Source organism: Jaculus jaculus, chromosome 1 (genome assembly GCF_020740685.1).
Source record: "Jaculus jaculus isolate mJacJac1 chromosome 1, mJacJac1.mat.Y.cur, whole genome shotgun sequence".
Classification (NCBI taxonomy): Eukaryota; Metazoa; Chordata; class Mammalia; order Rodentia; family Dipodidae; genus Jaculus; species Jaculus jaculus.
The window spans coordinates 329,424,812-329,433,022 of record NC_059102.1 but is presented as its reverse complement, the minus strand read 5'-3'; the positions used below and the strand labels follow the sequence as shown (position 1 = coordinate 329,433,022).

The 8,211-nt window shown below is 51.7% G+C and overlaps 1 protein-coding gene across 1 annotated transcript in view; it reads left to right on the top strand.

Moving 5' to 3' along the window:
• Window positions 1–541: 541 nt before the first annotated feature.
• Plxna2 (plexin A2) overlaps window positions 542–8,211 on the top strand; it is a 203,053-nt gene continuing 195,383 nt past the window's right edge. Inside the window, exon 1 of the mRNA XM_045142360.1 lies at window positions 542–662. The gene's annotated coding sequence lies outside the window, so the exon portion shown is untranslated. The remainder of the gene's footprint in view (window positions 663–8,211) is intronic.

Here is an 8,211-nt window from a genome sequence, read left to right as displayed (position 1 = left end):
ACGCCCGCAGCAGGTGCCTCCGGGCTCCGCGCTACCCTCGGGTGCACGGCGGGCGGGGTGCGGCGGGGAGGGGGTTAACGCGGCCTCTATGATAATGAGCCGCGCGCTGATATAGGAGGCCGGCGGAGGGCGCCGCCGCCGAGCCGATCCCGCCCGCGCCGGTCCGCGCCGAGCCCCGCCGCGCAGCGCCGTCCGCGCACACCCGAGCGGGGGCGGCGGGCGCAGCTGCGGATTCTTCAGCCGAGGACCAGCGATCCGGTCCGCGGGACCCGCCAGCGCGGGGCCGCGCAGGGGTAGTGGATATTTCTGGAAGCCGTGCCCGCAGGAAATGGGGCCGAGCGGGCCGGAGCCGTAGGGAAGGAAGCGCGGGATCGCTGATGTCAGAGCAGCCCGGAAAGTCGTGCCGGGGAAGGCTGAAGACCGCGGGCTCTGGTCCCCACGCCGCCGCGCGCCGGCTCCCGGAGCGACGGGGCCGAGCCGAGCGACACCCGCGGGACACCGCCGCCGGCGCCGGCCGCAGATCGGAACGCGCCGGAGCCCCATGTGGACCTGCAGTCCCAGTGACGCCGTGAGGGCCGGGACTGGGCGCGCGGCGCCGTGGCGGCCGGCGGCCAAAGCCGACTGAGCCGGGACGCGAGGACCGACCGCCGTCGCCGAGCCGGGTAAGCGGCGCCTCCGCCCTCTCCCCCGCGCGCTCCCGCGGCAGCTCCTCCCGCGCCGTCCTCGGAGGGCCCCTGGGGTCCCGGCCCAGCCCCAGCCCCAGCCGGGCTGCGGCGGCGGGTCCCCGCGCGGGCTCCGTCACTTGGGCGGCCGCCGCCGCCGCCGGGCGCTCGGGCTCCGCAGCCTGGGGTTCCGGCGCTCCGCCGCGCGCTGGCTCCGCGCACCTGCCGGGTTCTGCGGCTCTGGGGAACGCGGGGCGCCGAGGCTGTCCCGGAGCTGGAGCTCTAAAACGGCCTTGGTGGCAGAGCCAGACAGCCCAGGGCCACTGTGGCCAAAGACCGGTTGGTGGGGGGGCGTTCACTCTGGAGCAGGAGTCCGTGGTGGCCACTGGCCTTTCCGATGGATCAGCAGACTCCATCGGGAAGGAGGCATTTACGTGCGTTTGGTTTTGGAGAGTGGTTTTGAGCACTAAAGGCGGATAAGTGCTCCTGCCCCCATCGCCTGTGCCCAGCTGGGGCCCTGCATACTGAAGTGAGCCCCGCCACTGCTGAGCGCTGGAGTGAGGGTTTGTCTAGAGTCCAGTAGGCTCCTTAGAACCCACTGAGAATATTTCCCTCCATGCACTTCTTTATACCTCACTACAAAGTCATATCAGGGTCTTAGAAAATTCCAGCCCTTTCCAGCCATCCCACAGGTAGACCCCATAAATGTTAATCTTGGTCTAAACGACCAAAAAGAGTCATCCAAAGCCGACATTCCAGAGCCCTGAAAAAATGTCCACCTATTTGGTACGACCCTTGCCCAAGGAGGAGCTACCTTAGCTCAGACAGGTAGAGAGGTCTAGAGAGAGAGAGAGAGAGAGAGAGGAAGCTGAGGAAAGACGAAGTCAAGTTGGCCATGGAAATACTATCAGTTCTGTGGAAACCCATGATGGGAGGGAATCATAGCTAGTCTTAACCAGTGTGTGCAAGGGGACATAGAGGTGAATCGTTGTGGGGAGTGGAGCTGTCTCTGAGGCTCATTCATGGAAGAATCTGTAGACATTTTAAGGCACAGCCATCCACTCTGCACATGAGGTTTACCAGAAGAGTATTTTGGGTTAGTCAGGCTGACTGTGTGCAGAAAGACGAGGAGACAGGTGCAGCTCTGTATCTGTCCACACATTAGCAGTCTCCTGTCTTGCCCAGCGTCTTTCCCAGACCTTGAAACTTCACTCCTGCTTTGGATGTTGGGACCTTCCAGTGAGCAACAGCTATAGTGGAAGAACTAGCCCTGGCTGAGGGAATTCAGCTGTCCCTGGTTGAAAAGCTCAAGTTTTTGTGCAGTTGCCCCCAGAAAGCTCTCAGGGTTGCTGGAAGAACTCTCTCCTCTGACCTCCATGCAAAAAGAGAAGAATTCATTAACTTCCTCTTTCTTCATTGAGCACCATTTGGAATAATTACCTGTGATCTCTCCTTGGTGGCCTCTGAGGGGGGAGGGGTTAACAGAGAGGATCAGGAACCAAGGAGACAGTGGAATCTGTCAGAATACACCAGGAGACTGTTTTTCTTACCTAGCGTTCCACTTACCATCACTGCCTCTCACCCGAATCCCATACCGATCCCAGATCTTGCCTCTGCTGTTCCAGCCAGAGCCTGTTTGCTCTATCCCATAGCCCATCCTTCCCAGGGCCTTGCTGATAAACGGAAGGTGATGCTCCTCACTGTCCTTAAAAAATGCATTAGGATGAGGGCAAATTGACCTGCAAATCAGTTAAATGGAAGTGACATTTTGAACCATGTGTGCAGTTGAGTCACTGCTGTAGAACAGCCAGCCCTGAAGTGCAAAACGTCCCTGATGTTACCCTCTGCCCAGGATCACAGCTTGACAAGAAAATTTTAACTGGCCTTTTCTTTGGCAGAAATAAGGACAGGGACCCTCACGATCTAGAGCCAAGTAGGGGTGGGGAGAAGACTGACCTTTTGGGCCAAGTCTAAGAGAAGAACAGATAATGGTGTTGCATGACCATCACCCACAGCATGCCATTCTAATGCTGGTGGTCCCTGCCAGAGCTGACCTGAACAGTTGATCTCTGCTGCTCATGATCATGAGAAGCTTCAGGTTTGGTAAATGGTAAAGTTCAGGTGTTTTGCAGGAGTTTGTGCTCAAAATGAGGCTACAAAGAAAACCTGTAAGAACAGCCTCTTCCTTGCCATACCCCTCTCCTGTTTACAAATACTCCAGATTGTTCAGCTAATCTATATTTTGTGAGCATGTTATGAGGAGACACAGATGCAGAGGGGCCACAGTGGCATGCTTAAATACACAGGCAGCAGCTGGCAGCAGCTTAAAGCTGCCAGCGCAGGTCCTGTGAAATATCTCTGATGCTGGAGCCATCACCTTCTGTGGGGTGTTAGGGTTTCAATTCCACCTTGCTTTCTATGATGGCCTCCAAAAGATGCAGGGTTTGGTGTGGGGGAGGCAATTCCTGTCTCTGCCCCACCTCAGCTGTCTTCCCACATTGCCTCACAGCTGTCTGCACACAGAGACCAGGGTACAATATACTTTTGTCCATCACAGCAAATGGAAAGGCAAGGAGCTAGGAGCCAAACCCAGTCCCCATCCCATGCAGATCATAAAGAGACAGGAGCATTGTGTTACAGTCTGTTAACTAGAATAATTCAGGACTGCCCACGGGGAAGCTGGATTAAACAGTTTTTGAGGTGCTAAACTTTTTACCGTTTATGTGCATGTGACACCCCATCCCTCCCCCATTACTACCCCTTCTCTGGGGCAGTCTGTTTGTTATCTGTTATCAATTCATTCTGAGTATTCTGTTTCTCACCATCACATATGCTCAGTTCAAACAAGGATGAATGGAACGATTCCCTTACAAGAAATAGTTTTTGTCCCCCCCCCCTTAGTTACAAAGATTTTATGCCTGATTAGCATAAATAAGGAGTGGGTGTGCATCCACTGCTTCTTTGGCTTCTTTGGTCGTTTCGAAAGGTGAGTCCCCCGTGGAGACAGAAAGAAAAACAGTTCTTCTAGGGGTCAAACAGCTGGTCTGAAAAGGCCTGGAGGGATGACTGGTCAGCAGGAGCCACCTTCTCCCTCTTCTCTGAGGCTTCACACTCTTTTGGAGTCCACTCCCTGGCATCTGGGCATGTGGAGCTTCTTTACCCAGTTCCATCTGGATCTGGAGGGCAGAAAGAGAGGCGAGAAAGTTCTTTGTTGGGGAATAGGGTCCCTGTGGGGTAAGACTATAAAGTGAAAGGAGGTGGAGGTGGAAGTGGCATGTAAAGGCTTAGGCCTGAGTACTTCCAGAAAGTTCCCTGCTCTTACAGTTGGTTGGTTCACCATTAACCTACTGCCCTGGCCTAGGTCCTCCATCTGTGTGTAAAGGCATCTCTGGAAAACCCAGGACCACAGCAGGAGCTCCCAGTGGCCCTCTCTTTACACAGGACTGCAGGCTGCTTGCAGAGAGATTCAGAGGTGTACATCAACCCATATGGCTCAGTTTGCTTGGGAGACAGCAGCAGAGGTGAAGGGAGTTTTACCAAAGCCTCTTTCTCTCCCAGAAAACCTGATTCCTTAGGGCTTCTCTCTGGCTTTGGCTGTGGCTGTTTGGACCCTTTGAGGTTAGGCTGCTTGATAGGATACCCTTTAAAATATTTTAGTTGGTCACAGCTGTCTTGCTGCACTTCCAAGAAAAGCAGCACGTGGATCATGCAGGCACAAGCGCGCATGTAGAAAGATGCAGACACAAAGGTGCGCGTGGAGTTGTGGAAGTCAGGATGGTGACAAGGTTAAGGTGGTAAGGAGCAAAGGGAGGAGAAATATGAGAGCTTGAGAGTGTGCTGGGGCAGGAGCTGTGAGCCAGCAGGAGAGCAGCACACACCAACTCTGTTTCAGTCCCTTCTGGCTGTGAGCTCCCGGGTAAGCTGAAGTAGCAGATGGCAGACTGTCTCCACTAGAGGGGGCTCTTGAAAATCATGCTTATCCTGAAAAGCTGGCTTTTGTGCTTGCTTTCTTATTTTTCTTCTTCTTCTTTTCAAAAGATGTATATATTAGAAAGCCCCAGCTGTCACTACCAGACACCACAACTGGTAGAATCTGGCAGTGGGGAGGCTGGGCCTCCATGTGATGATGGATTCCTGCTGCATTAAGCAGTGTCCACCAGGCTGGCTTTGGAAAGCTCCCAGAGGCCTGCCCGCAGGACATGTTGCATTGGAAGGTTCAGCAATAAGAAATTCCACCCCACAGTTCATGTCTGAGTGGGCAGGGGGAGGGGTGCATGCTCAATTGAACAGGCAATCCATTCCTGGCTGAGCTGCCAAGAGAATCTTGCCTTTCTTTATCAGCAAGTGAAGTTTTTGGCCCATCCCCAAGTTGCCTTCACATGCCTCCCTTCCCTTCTTCTAACTCTCTAAACGTAGCTTTTCCAACCAGTCTCAGGCGATGGCAACACTGCTCGGAAGGAGACATTTTTTAAAAAGACCTTTCAGGAACTAAACGAATGTCAGTGTTGTATCACTGACTTAATCTTTGTCTTCATATTCTCCCTGGGAGCCTTTTGCTGAATTCTAATTCCCTCTTTCATTTCAGCAGAGGACAATATTGAGAGAGAGCGTGCAGAGACTACAGACTTCTCTCATCCAAGGAGATAATAACTGTCCAACAGAGGATAAAAAAATATTGAAGTTTTAGCATGGGCAGAGGGCTAGAGAGCAGCATCTCTGCAGACCTGATACCATCCCCTGATATTTAATCTCTGCTTCCTTCTGGCTCAAATTTACCTAGGGTCAAGAGTGAGGGGAAGGGAGGACAGAGGAAAGAAAGAAGCAAAACAAGATAAATGTGTCATGTTATGAAAGTTTAATCCTGCTTTTCCTTACTTGAAATTACTTTCAGGATGAGAGATAAAAGGCAGTGAGTTCAACTTGTCTTTCAGAAGACAGAGGAGGAGGTTCTGGGTTTAGAGTGAATACCTGATGAATGACTATTTCCCCTCTGTGACCCCCTCAGGAGGTACACACACACACACACACACACACACACACACACACACTTCTCAGACTCTAAGAGCATCATGACTTCTGACAGAGCCTCAGTCCTCCTTACCTGCCCTGAAGACTCAGACTCCTGTTCAGACCTTCAGTTCTATTTGGACAGTCTCCCTTGTAACCTGGTTTCTCCTTTGGATGGGAAGAGAAAGTTACTTGTGTAGCTGAATTCTTATGCTACTGTTCCTTCTCCTTGCACTGAACCACATAGACACTGAAGGCAAGAAGTAGAATCCATTCGAGTTCAAATAAACAGGGATCAATCACCTGTGTGATGCAAGAATGCAGTCACTCCCAGCCTAAGATGGACAAGCAGATGCTCATCCATTCAAGTAGTGCGATGCCTGGGACGAGGGAAAGAGGCGCACGAGCCTGTATCCTAGACACCTGTAGACAGCAGTTTGGAGTCGGCTCTGACTAGAGCTTTGGAGGAAGGGAAGGCAGAGAGTTCCTCAGAGCCTTTGCCCTACGTCCATGTGTGATGGAGTTGGTTTCCAGGAGAGACCAGTAGATGCCTGAAAACTTCAGGCTTCTGATAGGAAGGACCATCTAAGGTTCTCGCTCAGTACCCCTTCTCCTTTGCCCTTCATCCTCCTTTCTGGATGTTATGGTTTGTTAGTCAACACCTAGTCCAAGGCTTGCAAAAGCACAGTCTGAGAGGCTTTTTCTTTGCATTTTATGTAACCTGCATCACTTCCCAACATCTTGAGGCTGGCAATATGAATGCCAGTGTGGTTCATCAGGAAATGTCAACATCCCTGTTATATTCCCACACAGTGTGCAGAAACCTACAATCACTTACCCACTCTCATCTGAATGAACATGTGAAAAAGCTGGGACCTGAAAAGTTCAGATCTTCCCCCATACCTTGACTGGGTCAGGGAGGCCATGTTGTGCTTACTGCATGGCAGAGCACCCGCTTTCTTTTACAGTTTCTTTTTAGAATGAAGGCCTAGGAGGCTAATGGAGAAAGGTTAAAAGGAGACGGATGTTGGCTTACATGAAAAACACCCCTCTAATACCATGATGGGAGGCATAAGTCTCCCTGTGACTTAGTTGGGGGTTCCTGCACTGAGTTACCCAGAACCTGGAACAGGCCTGCCCCTCAAGAAGCCTGAGAAGCCCTGTAGTTTTAGACTGGAGAATTTTGTGGGTATGTATTTCTGAAGAGTATTCTGTGACCTATCCTCTGTGAAGGACCTCTGGACTTCACATCATGGGGGGTTCCACTGCTGTTCTGTCCCCAGACGTAGTTTACTCAGAGTAAACAAGAACGCTCCTGGGAAGCTCAGAAGACTGGGGAAGTCATCCTCTATTACAATTGTTCTATAACCATGGCCAGCTAGTTTACTTCTGTGAGCAGGAGGCAAGAGGTTCAGAATAGGTACATTAAAGTCCCTGGCCCTGCCTGTGGAGGCAGAGAACCAGCAGGCAGTTAGGCAGAGTGGCAAGGGGACATAACAGCTTTGAAGTAGTTTCCTGCTTCATAAAAGTGAAAGGGCTCTACTGGGCTGAGTAAATATTACGATGACCTCTGACCTCCCCTGCTCCTCAAACTTCCCCCTTTTTTTTTTCCTCCCAAGGGATGAAGATACCTGAGGGAACTTAAATCTGTGGAGGATGGGTTCTTAGTGGAACGCAGATCCTTCCACAGACAGCGGAGCCCACCTGAGTCAGCAGAGCTAAGTCCTTGGGCCTTAACTCCAAGTCCAGGTGCTGGTATTTCTAAGAGAGTATGTCTAATGACACCACAGACCTTGGATAAGAAGGCTAACCACATACACACACCCCTTCTGGAGGTTCCTAACATGCTCCTTCATATCCAATACCTAGGCATAAGGCAGGACCTCCAGGTTTGTCCAGAAAGATCTTAACTGCTACCCTATTCTGAGTGACCCATGGTGACAAGCCCTTTAGGTTGCCCAACCCAAGGACTTAGAATGACCTGTGAAACCCGCTGGAGCTGGGAAGCCTCTGAGCACCTCACACAGGGGCTGGAGCCTTACTAAGAAAGACAGACAGATGGTAAGGAGGATCCTGGTGTCACAAAAGGCTGCTGACACACAGGAACAAAAGCTTCCCTTCACACTTCCGCCCCTTCCTGAGAGTTTCTCACCTGTTGACCTCAGGCCTCCATTTGTTCCTGGCAGTAGGAGGGAGATGAGAAGCCCAGACGCCCTGGTGCACCACCATCTCTGCCTCTCACCAGCACCTCTGTCTCCATCTGTACAACGGGACTCAGTGGTGTTCCTGATGCTCAAATCCCCTCCCTGCCTGAATGTCTGGAGCTAGGCAGAGGAAGATGGTGTTAAGGAAGTTAGAAAAATAGCAACTCCTGCCAACATGGGAAATTATTCTAAAATCTGGAGCAGAATAAACTAGGAGTATTTTAAGTCTCTCTCTTGCTCACTCTCTGGCTTGCTCTCTCATTTTGAAAATTTCTGAAAAGGCAAGATCTTACTTAAAATGTATATGCTACACAGTATAAAGAGCTGGAGAACTCTGA